The following is a 16,563-nucleotide window of genomic DNA, read 5'->3' on the forward strand; positions in this document are numbered from 1 at the left end:
AGGCCAGGCCTCAGAGAACGAATCTAATAACAGGACATTCAAATGGTAGGATGATTAAGATAAAAGACTTCATCACTTGTAATGATAAATTTGTAGTATATCTGGCTTGGTGTCCATGTGGACTCCAATATGTGGGGAGGACAACGAGGCCTTTAAAAGAAAGGATAGGGGAACATCTGCGCAATATTGCAAAGGGGCTTACGAGCCATACGCTGTCGGCCCACTTTAAACAAGCGCACAATTGCAACCCGTCACTTTTAAATTTCTGTGGGGTGGAAAAAATTACCAGGCCATGGAGGGGGGGAGACATGGTAAGAAGTGTGTCCCAAAGAGAGACCAAATGGATCTACATGTTAAACACATTGAAACCTAGAGGACTGAATAGTGACATAGATTTAGTTTGCTTTTTGAGTAATGACTAAAATATATATGGGTGAGTGGATCCCCCAACCGAATGCCCTTTAAATGTTTTTACACTTGAAAGGTTTTACACTTGAGATGTTTATGACTTAAAAGCGGGCACATATTGTTCTATTAGGGCACTTTATGATAGTTCACAGTACAACAGTTATATGTTTATGGGAATGACATTGCACAAAAAATAGTGGGCATTCGAGTGGAAGGGTGAAATACTCACCTATGTTAAGTATTATGAGTGAGACCAACAAAAATTTACTGGAGAATGATGTAGGGGGCACAAGGGAGAGATTTTGAAATATGTACATAACATGAGATTAATGGCATAACCCCTTGATTTTACCTCTCAGTTCTATTTATGGATGATTTTTGTAATAGTATATGCTGTTTCTATGGATATGAATTTTTGGCAAAGTGTAATATCATTGTTAAGGCTATACCCCAATGGTAGACATCGGAGAGGGTTTAAAATAGTTTATTAGTTTTTTAGCTGCAGTTAGGTATGTGGCCACAAGAGGGCCGTGAGGGATGGAATATGTGAGCACGTAATGATTGGGAACATGCGTTTTGACGGCTGACCACAAGAGGGCCTGGGATAGAGATAGACGTCTGGTATGCGAGCTACACTTGCACAGGCGCAATTCAAACGGCCATTGGTCCCAGGCATCATACGCAATACGCATGCGCGGCGGTATGGTAATTCAAACGCCGACGTTGCGTAAGGGGAGGAAGAGAAGTAGCCGCGTCACTATGGGAACCCGAACCCGGAAGCAGATTCCGGGTATACGGGGAAACCATTGGTTGATACTTTTCGGCGCTTAGCACTTCCGGGGGTGAGAGAGGGAAGGGAGGGAGGAAATTGGACTAGGTGGATAGGTATATATAAACCAACATGGCGTTCAGGCCGCATATGCTTCTGAGGAGTCGCCTAGGCGACGAAACCGGTCAAGCTAATGCGACCACTTTTTTAGCAAGCTTACAGACATTCGAGGGGCGAGGTGGAGAGCCACTGGAAGCGGACCCAGCCAGTGCAACAAGCCGATCCGGCGGCCTACGATTGGGGTAGAGCCCACTAAAACTCTGTGCCCAACACCAAGCCTCATGTTTGTAAGTGCGCATTTCTTTTAGAATAAACTTGTTTTTACAGTATTACGCTATGAGAGCTCTGTTCATGTTTTTAGAAGTGTATATGTTCCTGTGCAAGTCTCATTGAGCGGATAAAGTTCCTGAGTGGCAGGGGGCGGCCTGATGACCCCATAAGCGCTGAAGACCCACCTAATAGAGGGTCATATAATAGCGGTGAGTGCCCACTGTGAGGGGTGTGGTGGTGGTGACTACTCGCTGAAGGTGATCAGTGGCGAGAACAGCCTGCAACTTAGGAAAAAGCACTGGATTGTTTATCTATTGGATCAATAGCGTTTTGACTGTTTTTCCTTACAGGATTGCACCTAATAGAGACTTGATTACTGTGAACATTTGTGCGCAGCCTCCGAGCTTGGACTGCTCAAAATCCACTAAGGCATTCATGCAGAGGAACAAGTACAACATTCTGGAATGGCCATCTCATTCCCCAGACCTGAATATAATTGAAAATCTGTGGTGTTAGTTAAAGCGGATCCGAGATGAAAAACTAACTATAACAAGTAACAAGTCTATATATCTTATCTAAAGTTTAAATAGTTTACACAGCAAATCTAGCTGCAAACAGCTTCAAAAGTTTATGATTATTTATTCCTGTGATACAATGGCTATCATTCATAAAGCATTTCCGCATGCGGAAATGCTTAAAACAGCTGACTTTACCGAACACTCTGCAGTCAGCATTCATAAAGGCTCTTTCCGCATGAAAAAATGACACTACCGAGCAGAGTGATAAATCACCGCCTAACTGCGCATGTACGGATGCACTCATCTTCGGAACTCCTTTTTTTTGGGGGGGGGGGGGGGGGGAGGGAGGGGGGCGCTTTCGGGGATTGTATTTAATTATGTAGCAACCTATGGAAAGTTGGCATTCTCTACAAAACAAAAATCTAGTAAATATCTAGAGTTTTATTTTTACTATTCTCTATTACACAGCCTGAATAGGAATCCCATTAAAGCAGGAACAGGGACTGAATGGGAACTCCACTAAAAACTGCAAAATGCACACAAATTGACTTTACCCCCAGGTACAGGCAGGTCTTAAACTGATCGATAAATTATGCACTAACATGCCCCCAATTTCTCACGAGAATTCCAATTTTTGGTAAAATACTGCACATTTTAGGACCTAAATTTACCGCATAATGTAAATTATGACTAAAATGTACCACAATACCAAACTGCTTTTACCAAATGCTGTAAAATACCACTTATGCTGTAAAATAGACAGTAAGCATACCAGAATTGAGGCCATTATTTCATTATGACATTATTAAAGTGGATGCGAGATTAAAAAGTAACTATAACAAATATATATATCTTATCTAAGGTTACTAGCCATTGATTTCAGAGTCAGAGGGGAGGAGGGAAGAGGAGAGGGGACTGAATTTACACCTAGGCAAGCTGATAGGCCCTCAGGCCTGTGAGAATGTGACAAACAGAACATGGCTGCCCTCATTGGCTATCATTCATAAAGGAGCTGTCGGTAAGGGGAATCAATGCGGGAAAACACCGCTGCCGGTATTTTAGACTTTTGGGTGGGCATTCATAAAAAGTATCCATGTGCGGAAGCAGTGCGGAGATGCCCCGAACTAGGCAGGCGGTAGGCAGGCGGAAGGGTTGCGGAGACACGGAAGCTGCTGAGTTGATACATTTCTCTGTGTTCCGCTCTGCTGCAGCTGCCTGGAAGGTCTGTGTGCCTCCATTCACTTACATTAGTATCGCCACATCAGAGGGAGTGGTACTTCCCGACCTCGCACCGCTTGAGGTAATCTTTATGAATTAACATTTTGCTACATTTGTTCCGATAATCACCGCACAAGGCGGTGATTTATCACTCTGCTCGGTAGTGTCATTTTTTCATGCGGAAAGAGCCTTTATGAATGCTGACTTTGCTAAGTGGTCGGTACAGTCAGCTGTTTTAAGCATTTCCGCATGCGGAAATGCTTTATGAATGATAGCCATAAAGGCTGTTTCTGCATGAAAAGCTGACATTACCGAGCAGAGCGATAAATTACCGTCTTGTGCGGTGATTATCTTAAAAAATGTAACAAAATGTCAATTTATAGAGATTAAGCGGTATGCGGACGGGAAATACCGCTCCCTTGGAACTAGTGATAAGCACGCGGAATACATGTAAGTGAATGGAGACAGACCTCCCAAGCAGCAGCAGAGAGAGCAGCGCACAGAGGGACTCGGGCTGCTTCTCTGCTTCCGCAAGCCTACCGCCAGCCTTTTTCGGGAAATCACCGCACTTGTAATGCAACTGGCAACATTTTTATGAATGACCACCCAGAAGTCTAAAATACCGAAAGCGGTATTTTCCCGCACAGATTTTTGTTACCGATCACACTTTTATGAATGATAGCCTTTGTCGGGGTTTTATACCACTTTAATGAAGTGCATAAATCGCCCGTAACTAACGTGTCATTGCATGAAACGTTAACTGTTCATTATGTCAAGCCAGATCATTGAATTTGTCAGTCTCATGGCAGTCCTTTTTTGATATGCTATATTGCTATTCTTGAAGATTGATCTCACAGATAAAAGTTTTATGAAAACATGATTTTTGTATGTGTGCTAATAAAGTTGTATTAAGTTTTGTACTGCAAGATTGTGCTATGGTACTTTAATTGACAATTACTGGTACTAGCCTTTTTAAAGAAACAAACAGTCATTCTGTTATGGCTATAGAAAATTGCATTGTGTGTACCTAGCATTATACTACAGATTCCTGTGAAAAGAAAGGGCTATGAGTGTACAGAATGTTTGAGCAGTTAATGGCTGTTGAGTTTTTTTTTGTTTACATATTTTATTGATTGATTTTCAACATTATCAAACGCTTGTGTGTCAACACCCCATAGAGAAAAAGTTCTACAAACACAGATGTATTCTTGATTTCCTGTTATTCCTTGCCGTTCTGCCTCAGTCTGTAGAGTTGCACAATGTAATGTCTTCTCACTGCAGTCTGACCTATTCATGCAGCTCTATACACATGTAAAAGAAGCCGCCCCTGTAAATGCAATCTCCCATAATCCTCTCCTGTCGGCTCTACTTCCACTGTGACTGATTTGCATACCCATGATGCATTTCAGGTAGCACGGTCTGTAAAGCACAATCTAATTACTTTTAGTCCTTTTTGTTTATGATTTGTACTTTTGGGCGGACATTTTTCCATGTGTTAAACCTATTGTTATTTCTAGCATTAGTTTTCTTTGAAATCGTTTGAAGTCTCCCTGACTGTAACAGAGACTGTGTGATGTCCGGGTCTTAGTCTACCTTCACAATTGTATACTCTGGTTTCTCTTCAGATCGTATAAATCTTTCGCCTTTTACTAAAGATTTCCGTGGAGAGGAACAACCATGAGTTTCATTGAATTTTTTGAGGCTCAGCTCAGCTGAGCTAACTTACTGGTTGAAAATTAGATCTTGGTTGTGTTCTGATACTATGATAGAAACAGTCATCTGGATGTAAATCTTTTTGGCAGGTTTTGAGGCTGTGATAGTTGAGGCCAGTAGTATCACCATAATGGGCTCTATTCACAAAACTTCATACGTGACTTATCACCTAATTCATAAATATACTTTTATCAGAATCAGTTTTATTTCGCCAAGCATGACTGGGTCAAGCCCGGATTTGGGTTTGGCACAATGAAGCAATACATAGAAAGAAAGGCAGGAAAACATTAGAATGACAGTAGTATCTCATACTCAAGTATAGGCATACACGAATATACAATCAACAATTAGATATACACAGTGGAAAGTCTGCTGCTCCTATGCAGGTGGTAGGGCGCTGATAGAGGGTGGTAGAATGTTAAGGGAGTTCAGGAGGCTAACGGCCATCGGGAAGAAAGAGTTCTTATGTCTGGTGGTCTTGGTGGGGATGGCCCGAAGTCTCCGACCCAGTGGAAGTGGGGTGAAAAAACAGTGGCCTGGGTGAGAGAGGTCACTTGCAATCCTCAGTGCCCTGGCTTGCAGTCTTGTGTTATACAGGTGGTCAAGTGGGGGCAGAGGTCTCCCAATGATCCTCTCCGCCGACCTAATGATCCTCTGTAGTTTGTGCCTGTCACTGGCGGTGGCTCCCACATACCAGACCAAGATGGCGGAGCAGAGGATCGATTCAACGGTGGCAGTGTAAAAGCACATTTACAAGCAAAATGATCTCTCAAAGTACGTTGTTCCTGACTTACTCCGTTTCAATATTACTTTTCTTATTTTAAATTTGTTTTTTTGCTCTTTTGGAGATTAAAAAAGTAACATAGATAAAGTGAAAACAGGCGAAAAAGCTTTGTGAATCATGCCAATATTCTAGGCTGCCGGAGGCGGAGCAAAGACTGAACTTTTGGGGCAGATTGAAGCTTGCCACTCTGAAAAACTTCTGAAAAATGGCTCATGGAGGGCGTGCAGGAGAAAGGGGTGCAAGGATTTTGACTAGTAGAATATCTGTAAAATACCGATGTTCTACATTTTAAAACTGTAAATTATCATAGTAAAATATCGGTAAATAATACCGATATTTCACTATTCTTGCATAGAATGATCCTTAACTGATGCACACACATAACCCTTAAATACACCACCCCTAACCTTAACTGACCTCCCATGCATAACCCTTAATAACACCCCCCAAAGCCTAACCTTAACTGCCCCCCCCTTCATGCCTGACCCTGGAAAACACGCCCCATGCCTAACCTTAACCACCCCCGTTCCTAACCCTAAAAACACCCCCTATCAAATTACACCTTGGTCCATTTTCAAGAATCCTGCATCAACTGAGAATTATTTGCATTTCATTGATCATTCCTATAGGAAGTCTCTCCTATCTAGCCCTGGAAGCTGGTTATATGTTAATGAGTAATCATTCCCTTCCCAGAAGCTACAGTCTCTGTTGCTGGCTATTCTTAGTTTGCATACCCACAATACATTGCAGATAACACATCTATAAACTACACTTAAGGTAGCCATACACTGGTCAATTTGCTATCAGATTCGACCAACAGATAGATCCCTCTCTGATCGAATCTGATCAGAGAGGGATCGTATGGCTACCTTTACTGCAAACAGATTGTGAACCGATTTCAGCCTGAAACCGTTCACGATCTGTTGTGGTGGTGGTGGTGGTGGTGCTGCCGCAGCTCCCCCCGCCCGCATACATTTCCTGCTCCGCCGGCGCGACTCCAGTCCCCAGGTCTCCGCTGTCTTCTCTGCTCTGGTCTCCAGGTCCAGCATGCTTTACTTCTTCCTGCCAGGCAGGAAGTTTAAACAGTAGAGCGCCCTCTACTGTTTAAACTTCCTGCCGGGCAGGAGGAACTGAAGCATGCCGGAGACCAGCGCGGACACGGAGCAGCGGTGACCGGGGGTAGTCGCGCCGGCGGAGCAGGTAATGTATTGCCGCTCTATTGCGTCGGTCGTCAGGCACTCGAACGCCGCTAGCGACGCGCTCCCTACGCGCGGGCGATCGACGGTAATTTTCCGCGCGGAGCGATCGACGGGATCGGACGAAATGGATCGAAATTCGGCGTGTAGCGCGAACAATTGGCAGCAGATTCGATCCCAGTGATCGAATCTGCTGTCGAAACGGCGGCAAATCGGGCCAGTGTATGGCCAGCTTTACTTTTAACTTTTTGTTTTGTTTGTTTTTTATATAGTTTTGATTTTTGCTGCACATTTTTAGCAAATGTTAAGTTATCTATTTGTCTGTAAATATATAGGCACAGTTTTCCTAAAATCAATGTGATCAGAATAGAGTCTTTATAATGTTGGGCTCTTTGTTAGCCTTTGGAAAAGTATACTCTGGTTTCTCTTCAGATCGAATAAATCTTTCGCCTTTTACTAAAGATTTCTGTGGAGAGGAACAACTATGAGTTTCATTCAATTTTTTGAGGCTCAGTTTGGCTGAGCTAACTTACTGGGTGAAAAATTAGAACTATAGATTTGTACTGATACTTTGAGAAGAAATGTCAGCTGGCTGTAAGAACTAAAAGCCTTTTAGTAAGTTGTGAGACTGTGGTAGTTGAGGTTGAGGCCAGTATCGTCATAATATCTAAACTGCTGGAGGCTGAGCAAAGACTGAACTTTAAGGTGGCCATACATCAGATGACTTGGTGGCCGATCGACCATCCGATTTGATGATTATAATTGAATCGGATGAAAATCAGTGCCGCCAAGTGCATGCCCGACTGACAGTGCGACCAAATTCATGACGTAATTGGTCGCATAAGTTGATCCCGCATGCTGCAAGATTTTGGGATGACTTGCTCGATCAAATGTGCGGCGGTAATGGCGTGCAATTTAGAGAGAAACGATGAACGTGACGAAACCCCTGGCGCTGTCCCCCCTATTGTTAAGTATCCCCCTCCGGTGCCCAGTGCATGGTATACATTACCTTTCCGCCGCCTCCGCTGGTCCCTGCTAGGTCCAGGCGCACTCCACTCTCCATACATCTGCACCCCATGTGTCTGCCTAGTAAGGACGCGCGTATGACGTCATACATGCAGCCACGCTACTAGGCAACCACGTGGCGCGCGTGTATGGAGAACAGAGCCTGCGGGGACAGGTAATTTATAACATGCACTGGGCACCGGGGGAAGAACGCGTCGGGGCAGCGAGGTGGTTGGATGCGGCATCATAAGGCCGATTCCGGATCGATTTCAGCATGAAATTGATTTGGAATCGGCCAGCGTTGTATGGGCAGCTGACAGATCTCTCTCTTATCAGATTTGTCTCTTGGTTGAATCTGACCATCATCACTAGATCTATGGCTACCTTTAGGAGTAGATTGAAGCTTGCAACTCTGGAAAACTTCTGTGATAAATGGCTTATGGAGGGCGCGTAGGAAAAAGGGGTGCAAGGATTTCGACTAGTAGAATATTTGTAAAATACTGAAATTCTACATTTTAAAAAATGTAAATTACCATAGTATTTGGGAAATGATACCGATATTTTACTGCAACCTATCACTATTATCGCACAGAATGCTCCTTAACTGATGCCTACACACACACACACACACACCCCATTCCTACACCAGGTAAGTACTACTTTATTTATTTTCCTGGGTTAAGGCTCCCTTTAAAAACACCCCTATCAAATTAAACCTTGGTCCATTTTCAAACTGCATACATTCTCATACACAATTTACAGAATCCTGCATCAGCTCAGAATTCGGGTTGGTGCACACCAGAAGAGCTTTTCTGAGTGCTTTGTGATTTTAAATGCTCCTGCCAATGTTATCCTGTGTGTCTGTTCTCACTGGAGCAATGTGATTTTGTAAAAATCCCCCCTAGCATTGCATTATCAAGCGCTTTTAAAGGGACACTAAAACGAAAAAAAACCCCTCATGATATAATGAATTGTTGTGTACTGCGGATAATTAATAGAACACTAGTAGCCACGAAAATAGTGTCATTTATTTTTATTTTCAGGTATAGCATTTTAAATGATTTCACAGAGCAGGCTAATGACCCTTTGAACTTTTCTCTGCAGAAAAAAACATAAACAAAGAGGAAACAATGAGAGACAGTTGAGATATGTGCTTCAAAAAACAGTGCTGTCCGCGACTTTATAAAGTCGCAGAGCTCAAAGAAGCTCTTTTGCATAGATAACAACTGAAGTTTCTTTACTTTTCCTGTACTGGAAACAATATGGGACTCATATCTGTGCTAATAATGTTCTATTTCTTAGCAGTACTACACATACACATACACATACAAATCATATCATAAGTTTGTCACTTCAAATTCCCTGTAAAATTTCTAGCCTTTAAAAAGCTCTTGTAGTGTGCACCAGCCCTTATTTGCATCTTAGTGACCATCCCTTAAAGTGATCTAAGCAGCTCCTGGCTTCAAATTGCTGAAAGGGCTGCCATGTTTCAGGAGTTCAAAACCCCTGCTGCTTTTATGCTGTCTTATCGCTTCTCGGCCTTTTGGCTAAGATCAAGTGTAGTATCTGTTCTTGAAATTTTTGGGGGGACCTGGAGGGATGGCACTGTGGCAGGGTGTCCTTCCTGGTCGTAATTCCCAGGGGCTGATTGAATGGATCTATACCATGGTCGAAGCTGAATGGCTGAGGGCTTTGCTTAGGCGTACTGCCCCTGGAAGTGGCGCTCCAGGTGCACCTGAAAAAACCTGAGATGTGGCAGATCCCGGGCGGAGTAAGGTGCTTTGGTCTGTACTGCCCATATGCATCGCCAACTAACGCAGCTCCCCGGCCTTTTGGCTAGGGAGAGTGCGGAATTTTTATCACTCCGGCCGCAAGGTCGGGGCCAGCTTGCTGGCACCGGGGACTTCGGTTCCCACCCGGCTCCCTCTCGGGGGAGCCACCCGGACCATGTGGGATGCCACATGGCCAGGCCCTTTGGGTAACCACTGGGCACAGTAGGGGTCCTCCTCGGAGGACTCCAGGATCCTTCAACCTCTCGAGTGTTGGAGGATGCCACCCCCTGAGCCGTTGGCAAAGGGGGAAGGTTCCCTTCGGGGAACAACCGGAAGGGCCCTGCTGTATTGTGGGGCCCGTAGCTACTCGTGCACGTTTTGTGGGGGTGCTTTAGGGCACTCACGCTTTTTCCGTGCACGGGGCTAATAGCCTTGCTGACCGGGACTCCTGTGGCATGCAACAGGAGCCAAGACAAGCTAAAAAAAAAAAAAAATCTGTTCTTGAGGTTTTTGGGGGGACCTGGAGGGATGGCACTGTGGCAGGGTGTCCCTTCTTGTCCTAACTCCCCAGAGGCTGATTGAATGGATCTATACCATGGTTGAAGCTGAATGGCTGAGGGCTTTGCTTAGGCATACTGCCCCTGGAAGTGGCGCTCCAGGTGCACCTGAAAAAACCTGAGATGTGGCAGATCCCAGGTGGAAGTAGGGTGCTTTGGTCTGTACTGCCCATGTGCATAGCCGACTAATGCAGCTCCCTGGCCTTTTGGCTAGGGAGAGTGCGGAATTTTTATAACTCCGGCCGCAAGGTCGGGGCCAGCTTGCTGGCACTGGGGACTTGTCCCCTGGGGACTTCGGTCCCCACCCGGCTCCCTCTCGGGGGAGCCACCCAGACCATGTGGATGCGGTTGCCACATGGCCAGGCCCTTTGGGTAACCACTGGGCAACGTCGGGGTCCTCCAATCCTTCGGGTGTCTGAGGACTCCAGGATCCTCCAACCCCTCTCGGGTGTTGGAGGATGCCACCCCCTGAGCCGATGGCAAAGGGGGAAGGTTCCCTTCGGGGAACACCGGAAGGGCCCTGCTGTTTTGTGGGGCCTGGGGCTACTCATGTACGTTTTGTGGGGGTGCTTTAGGGCACTCACGCTTTTTACGTGCATGGGGCTAATAGCCTTGCTTACCCGGGACTCCTGTTGCATGCAACAGGAGCCAAGAAAGCTAAAAAAAATAAATCTGTTCTTGAGGTTTTTGGGGTGACCTGGAGGGATGGCACTGTGGCAGGGTGTCCCTTCTTGTCGTAACTCCCCAGAGGCTGATTGAATGGATCTACCACTGGTCGAAGCTGAAGAGCTGAGGGCTTTGCTTAGGCGTACTTCCCCTGGAAGTGGCGGTCCAGGTGCACCTGAAAAACCTGGGATGTGGCAGATCCCGGGCGGAGTAAGGTGCTTTGGTCAGTACTGCCCATATGCATAGCCGACTAACGCAGCTCCCCGGCCTTTTGGCTAGGGAGAGTGCATAATTTTTATAACTCCGGCCGCAAGGTCGGGGCCAGCTTGCTGGCACTGAGGACTTGTCCCCTGGGGACTTCAGTTCCCACCCGGCTCCCTTTCGGGGGAGCGACCGACCATGTGGGATGCCACATGGCCAGGCCCTGTGGGTAACCACATGGCACGTCAGAGTCCTCCAATCCTTCGGGTGTCGGAGGACTCCACCAGGGTCCTCCAACCCCTCGGGTGTTGGAGGATGCCAAGTACCCCCTGCGTCGATGGCAAAGGGGATAAGTTCCCTTCGGGGAACAACGGAAAGGGCCCTGCTTTTTTGTGGGGCCTGGGGCTACTCATGCACGTTTTGTGGGGGTGCTTTAAGGCACTCATGCTTTTTCCGTGCATGGGGCTAATAGCCTTGCTTACTCCGGGACTCCTGTTGCATGCAACAGGAGCCACGAAAGCTAAAAAAAAAAAAAAAATCCAGGCTAGGTGTGGAATTCTTCAAGTGAGTCTTATGTTTTCTGTTTGAAGTACAATGGGGAAGGCTCATGGTTTGTTTGTGGTCAATTAAGTCTAATGAGGTGATTTCTTATCTGCCTTACATCATCTGTTGCTCTCCGTTCACGGACGCAAGAAGTGTGTATTTTAACCTTTAAATGTAAAAAGATGAGGTAAAATGAAAGGTTTTTTTTTAATAATAAACCACATTTTTAGAATGCATTTTTAATTTGCTATAGAGCTGCACTGGGTGTTAAAAATGATGCTCGGTTCATTTTAACAGGAAGTCTCTCCTATCTACCCTTGGCAGCTGGTTATATGTTAATGAGTAATCATTCCCTTCCCAGAAGCTACAGTCTCACCTGCTGGCTAGTCTTAGGTTTGCTCATTTGCATACCCACAATGCATTGCAGATAGCACATTTCTATAAAGTAGACCTTTAACCTTTTTTATGTGCTTTTTTTATACATAGTTTTGATTATTGCTGCACATTTTTGCAAATGTTAAGCTGTTTATTTTTCTGTACTTATATATAGACACAGCTTTCCTGCAATCACTGTGACTAGAATAGCGTCTATATAATTTTGGGCTCTTTGTTAGACCTTGTTAAAGTACACTCTGGTTTCTCTTCAGATCGAATAAATCTTTCGCCTTTTACTAAAGATTTCCGTGGAGAGGAACAACCATGAGTTTCATAGAATTTTTTGAGGCTCAGCTGATGCTGGCCTTACTTGCTGGTTAAAAAGAAATTATCATGTACAGTGTATTGTAAAGCAGTGGTGCTCAGCAGAGCTCGAATATTCGAGTAGCTCGAATATTCGAGCTCTTTTTCAGCTATTCGAGCTCGGTATTCGAGCTCCGAATAGCTGGAGCTATTCGAATGGGCTATTCGAGTGAACTCGAATAGCCCATTCACTATTCGTGCTATTCGAGCTAACAGCGCTATTCGAGCTCGAATAGCGTCATAGCCCAGATTGATGTCCTTAGAGCCAATCAGAGGGCTCCCAGGCCCTCTGACGGCAGCCAATCACTGAGCGGGACCCTGGCCAGCCCCTACCCTATAAATAGCGGCCGCCATGTTCCGTTTCTCCGTCCTTGCCCGACTTTGCACAGAGAGAGATCTGCTCCTTTGTGCGTTGGCTTAGCAAGAGCTTTATTGTGGTCATTTACCTAGCGTTTTTGCTCACATACACCTCCTATATACACCTATATTGTTGTTAGTTAGATAGACATTGTATTTTAGTTAGTAGCTTTTGTGTTACATAGAGAGAGACTCAGACAGCTGCTGCAGGCTTACAGCTTTAGGCCTCAGGGCCTTGCCTGTGTGGGCAGCTGTTCTCTCCTGTCCTCTGTTTATTTCTCATCTATACCAGTATTTCTGCTGTCCTTTAGTACTGATTGATTGTATTTTGTATTGTAGTTATATACTGTAACTGTACTAGGACACTCACTCAGTCACTGTTCATAGGCTACTAGCTCCTGCGTGTGCGTGCACTCACTGTCTGTGTACTGTACACACACTCTATTTCCTTCTGAATAGTTATATACTGTAACTGTACTAGGACACTCACTGACTGTCACTGTTCATAGGCTAGCTCCTGCGTGTGCGTGCACTCACTGTCTGTGTACTGTACACACACTCTATTTCTCTATTTCCTTCTGAATAGTTATATACTGTAACTGTACTAGGACACTCACTCACTGACACTGTTCATAGGCTAGCTCCTGCGTGTGCGTGCACTCACTGTCTGTGTACTGTACACACACTCTATTTCCTTCTGAATAGTTATATACTGTAACTGTACTAGGACACTCACTCACTGACACTGTTCATAGGCTACTAGCTCCTGCGTGTGCGTGCACTCACTGTCTGTGTACTGTACACACACTCTATTTCCTTCTGAATAGTTATATACTGTAACTGTAACTGTACTAGGACACTCACTCACTGACACTGTTCATAGGCTACTAGCTCCTGCGTGTGCGTGCACTCACTGTCTGTGTACTGTAGTGTACACACACTCTATTTCCTTCTGAATAGTTATATACTGTAACTGTACTAGGACACTCACTGTCACTGTTCATAGGCTACTAGCTCCTGCGTGTGCGTGCACTCACTGTCTGTGTAGTGTACACACACTCTATTTCCTTCTGAATAGTTATATACTGTAACTGTACTAGGACACTCACTCACTGACACTGTTCATAGGCTACTAGCTCCTGCGTGTGCGTGCACTTACTGTCTGTGTACTGTAGTGTACACACACTCTATTTCCTTCTGAATAGTTATATACTGTAACTGTACTAGGACACTCACTGTCACTGTTCATAGGCTACTAGCTCCTGCGTGTGCGTGCACTCACTGTCTGTGTACTGTACACACACTCTATTTCCTTCTGATTACTGATTGATTATTGTAATTTCTGGTTGTACTTACTGTTACTACTTACTGTACTAGTAGGGACACTCAGTCACTGTTCATAGGCTAGCTCCTGCGTGTGCGTGCACTCACTCACTGTCTGTGTACACACACTCTATTTCCTTGTGATTATTACTACTGATTATTGTAACTTCTAGTTGTACTTACTGACTCTGTTACTACTTACTTACTGTACTATACACTCACTCAGTCACCTCGCCCACCAACCCACTCCATTAAAGTACCCCACTTTTCACCCGCCCTTTTAAAAAACTTTTGTGTTTACGCCCAAAACATCGAAGATGTCTGGAAGTGGAAGCCAGCGCGGTCTGGGCAAGGGGAAGGGCAGCAAGGGAATCAGGAGGAGAGGGAGCAGCATTGTGGCAAGCCGCGGGCGCGGCCGCGCCACCATGCACAGTTCCGCAGCAGCAGCAGCGTCAGTGGCTAACATTCCTCCTATAGCCACTGGCCGTGGACGCCTTGGGCGCCGCCCAGCAGGAGCATCTGCAACTCACGCTGCAGAGACACAGCAGCAGCAGCGTGTAGCACCTGCTCCGATTTTCCTCCAGCCGGGTCGGAAACGTCCCATTGAGGAAAAGGATGCAGACGCTGTGGTGCAACTGATGACGGAGGATGAGCAGCCCGCCATCAGCTCTGCATCCGAGGCCTCCACCCTCACCACCACCACCACCACCCCTGTTCGCAGCAGCCGCCCAGCAGGGCCTGGGGAGGAGGCCAGTTCACCGTCAGTCGCCGACCTGTCACTCAGCACTCTTTTGACCCCAGGCATGATGAGTCAATTGTCTGCTGTTGTTGGCGATTTGGAGGAGGAGATGCTGATGGGCACTTTGGGGGATGAGGGATTGGACAGCAAGACTGTGGCGACAGTCAAGCAGCCCATCCATGCATCAGGAGAGGAGTTTGGGGGGTCATCATCCCAGCAGGACATGTTTCAGGAGGGGGAGGATGATGATGACACGGTGACAGACAGAGACTGGGTGCCACCAGCTCCAGGGGATGTCGTCATCAGCAGCTCTGAGGAGGAGGAGGAGGATGCGCTTGTGGGCCTTGCAAGGAGGCGCATCATTGCAAGCATTGGCAGCAGTAGGCAGGTCCCCCAGCCTGCTGGTGTCTCAGGCTCAGCAGCAGCAGCAGCAGCATCTGCCAGTACCACCACCAGCCGCACCCAAGCCCCCCCCCCCCCCCAACCACCACAGGGAGACAGGCAGCAGCGGTTCCATGCCGTAGGGGGTTGTTTTTGTCACCAATCTGGCGCTTTTTCACCATGCCCACAGTGTACAGCAAGTACGCCACTTGCAACCACTGTCAGCGGAAGTTGAGAAGAGGTGCAGACTTCAGCAGCAGCAGCAGCAGCAGCAACAGCAGCCACCCGCCCTCCTGCTCCTCCAGCAGCACCAGCAGGAGTGCGGAAACGCACTGCTCCTTCCCCCTCTGCAACTCCTGCCGCCGACACTGAGGCCTGTTCTGGCAGCCAGTCCTCAGTGGCCTCCTCTGCTGTGTCTGCTGATTCCCGTGCCAGCAAAAGGCCACGCCAGAGCCTTTTGAGCGAGTCCTTCCAGGGGGTGGTTAGGGCTCTGCCTCCCAGCAGCCGTCGCGTGCGGCAGCTGAACAGCTTGCTGGCACGGGCCATGTGCTCCCAACTTCTGCCGTACACGCTCGTGCAGGAGGGGAGCGACATTCGTGCGCTGCTTGCTTGCGCAGCCCCAGACTGGCAGCTCCCCAGCAGACACTTCTTCGCCCGCAAGGCTATTCCTGCACTGCACCGCTTTGTGATGGCCAATGTGGAGCGAGGGCTGGAGCACGCGGTTGGTGAAAGGGTCCACGTCACCATGGACTCCTGGAGCAGCCGCTTCGGGACAGGCCGCTACCTGTCCTTCACTGTCCACTGGGTCAGCTTGGTGGAAGGGGGTGAGGATGGGAGAGCAGCAGCGGGCACAGCAGCAGCAGCAACACAGTGGGTGGTGCCACCCCGCAGGGTCGGGGGAACTGCAGCAGGTTCCTCCGATCCTCTGCCATCCTCCGGCACACCTGGCCAAACCCCCCGCCTCAGCAGCAGCGTGAAGGCCCGCCACTGCCAAGCACTGCTGCACTTGGTCAGCCTTGGGAAGACCAAGCTGACGGCAACCCATGTGTTGGCCAAACTCCAGGAGCAGGAGAGGATTTGGCTGACCCCCAGAGGCCTCAGAGTCGGAGAGGTGGTGGCCGACAATGGGGCCAATCTGGTTGCCGCAATAGACAGGGGAAAGCTGACCCACATCCCCTGTCTTGCCCACGTGCTGAACCTGGTGGTGCAGAAGTTCTTGCGCACCTACCAGGGGATGGGCGAACTGCTGGAAACGGCAAGGAACGTTGTGCGTCACTTCCGGCGCTCGGCTGCAGCCTGTGCGAGCCTGGAAGACGTGCAAAAGGAGCTGGAGCTGCCACACCAT

The 16,563-nt window shown here is 47.2% G+C and overlaps 1 protein-coding gene, 3 non-coding genes and 1 pseudogene across 4 annotated transcripts in view; all 5 read left to right on the forward strand.

The window, feature by feature from the left end:
* Positions 1 to 16,563, forward strand: part of HECTD3 (HECT domain E3 ubiquitin protein ligase 3) — a 149,472-nt gene that overhangs the window by 71,419 nt on the left and 61,490 nt on the right. The window lies entirely within an intron of this gene.
* On the forward strand, positions 4,849 to 4,962 carry LOC137523250 (U5 spliceosomal RNA). Its single transcript, XR_011022592.1, has one exon. It is a non-coding gene; the product is annotated as a U5 spliceosomal RNA (small nuclear RNA).
* On the forward strand, positions 7,349 to 7,462 carry LOC137523249 (U5 spliceosomal RNA). The gene has a single exon (XR_011022591.1). It is a non-coding gene; the product is annotated as a U5 spliceosomal RNA (small nuclear RNA).
* Positions 9,469 to 9,600, forward strand: LOC137523214 (U2 spliceosomal RNA; annotated as a pseudogene).
* On the forward strand, positions 12,308 to 12,422 carry LOC137523146 (U5 spliceosomal RNA). Its single transcript, XR_011022509.1, has one exon. It is a non-coding gene; the product is annotated as a U5 spliceosomal RNA (small nuclear RNA).

The sequence above is a fragment of the Hyperolius riggenbachi genome, chromosome 6 (assembly GCF_040937935.1).
Source record: "Hyperolius riggenbachi isolate aHypRig1 chromosome 6, aHypRig1.pri, whole genome shotgun sequence".
Taxonomy (NCBI): Eukaryota; Metazoa; Chordata; class Amphibia; order Anura; family Hyperoliidae; genus Hyperolius; species Hyperolius riggenbachi.